Source organism: Aquarana catesbeiana, linkage group LG02 (assembly GCF_042186555.1).
Source record: "Aquarana catesbeiana isolate 2022-GZ linkage group LG02, ASM4218655v1, whole genome shotgun sequence".
Lineage (NCBI taxonomy): Eukaryota > Metazoa > Chordata > Amphibia > Anura > Ranidae > Aquarana > Aquarana catesbeiana.
In genome coordinates this window covers 813536177-813537972 of record NC_133325.1, presented here as the reverse complement: position 1 = coordinate 813537972, position 1796 = coordinate 813536177, and the positions used below count along the sequence as shown (strand labels likewise).

At 55.0% G+C, this 1796-nt stretch overlaps 1 protein-coding gene across 1 annotated transcript in view; it reads right to left on the bottom strand.

The window, feature by feature from the left end:
- Positions 1-1544, bottom strand: part of CBS (cystathionine beta-synthase) — a gene marked incomplete in the record, with an annotated part of 52346 nt that extends 50802 nt beyond the window's left edge. The window contains 1 exon segment of the mRNA XM_073617629.1: positions 1284-1544.
- Positions 1545-1796: the final 252 nt, after the last annotated feature.

The window sequence follows — 1796 nt, the reverse complement described above, 5'->3', positions numbered from 1 at the left end:
GGGGGGGGGAGTCTTCTAGTGAGGAGGGGGGGGGGAGTCTTCTAGTGAGGGGGGGGGGAGTCTTCTAGTGAAGGGAGGGGGAGTCTTCTAGTGAAGGGAGGGGGGGGGAGTCTTCTAGTGAGGAGGGAGGGGGGGGGGGAGTCTTCTAGTGAGGGGGAGGGGGAGTCTTCTAGTGAAGGGAAGGGGGGAGTCTTCTAGTGAAGGGAAGGGGGGAGTCTTCTAGTGAGGGGGAGTCTTCTAGTGAGGAGGGAGGGGGGGGGAGTCTTCTAGTGAGGGGAGGGGGGAGTCTTCTAGTGAAGGGAGGGGGAGTCTTCTAGTGAAGGGAGGGGGAGTCTTCTAGTGAGGGGGGAGGGGGGGGAGTCTTCTAGTGAGGGGGGAGGGGGGGGAGTCTTCTAGTGAGGGGGGAGGGGGGGGGAGTCTTCTAGTGAAGGGAAGGGGGGAGTCTTCTAGTGAGGGGAGGGGGGAGTCTTCTAGTGAGGGGAGGGGAGGGGAAGTCTTCTAGTGAAGGGAGGGGAGGGGAGGGAAGTCTTCTAGTGAAGGGGGGGGGGGGGGAGGGGGGAGTCTTCTAGTGAAGGGGGGGGGGGGGAGTCTTCTAGTGAGGGGGAGGGGGGAGTCTTCTGGTGAGGAGGGAGGGGGGGGGGGAGTCTTCTAGTGAAGGGAGGGGGGGGGGAGGGGGGAGTCTTCTGGTGAGGAGGGAGGGGGGGGGAGTCTTCTAGTGAAGGGAGGGGGGGGGGAGGGGGAGTCTTCTGGTGAGGAGGGAGGGGGGGGAGTCTTCTAGTGAAGGGAGGGGGGGGAGGGGGGAGTCTTCTGGTGAGGAGGGAGGGGGGGGGGGGAGTCTTCTAGTGAAGGGAGGGGGGGGAGGGGGGAGTCTTCTAGTGAAGGGAGGGGGGGGGGGGTCGAGTAATTTATAATTATATAAAGTTCATCTTTTTCAGAATAATTCCATATTTGGTGGGAATTGTAGATATTCCAGAGATCTGAATACAAATATTTCTCTTCTTCTCACTTCTAATATTTTACTAGAATTCAGAAAATTCCAATCAGAATCCGCAATTCTGTGCCGCCCCTCCCCCCTCTACTGTCCGATCCTCATATATATATATATAATATCTCTATCATCTCTCTATATATATATGTTCTGTGTAATCTCCATCTATATTATATTATATTCTCTCTCTATAATCTCCATATATACAGAGAATAAAGAGTGTATATAGAGAATACAGGTGAGTATATATATATAGTGTATAATCTCTCCCATCTCCATCTATATATACACTCACCTATATACTCTCCTCCCCGGTGATCGGTCGGTAGGTGATCGGTAATGTTCGGTGTCTCTCGGTGGTGATCGGAGGAGTGCGCAGTGTGAGTCTGTCGGGCTGTATCCTCGGAGCTCTGTGATTGGTCACATCCAGTGTAGATTGTTTATTGGTCACGTAGTAGGCGGTGGTCCACAGGGCCAAACATGATTTGCCGCATACCTGAGAGAGGCGGGTCAGCCAGCGGACAATCCTCCAATCCGGGCACCGCTCTGACACCTGTCAGCATAGGGGGCGTCACCTGGGGGGAGGAGACAAGAACCTGAGAGCGACAGACATGGGAGGGATGATGCAACTGCGAGCGATGTGTGACCCCGCCCCCTCTGTGACCAGAGTAAACACGGGCCCCCTAGCACCGCCCACTCTCTGCTTTTCAAGCTGTTTAGCACCGCCCACTCTCCTCCCTTATATATTAGCACCGCCCACTCTCCTCCCTTATATATTAGCACCGCCCACTCTCCTTCCTTATAAATT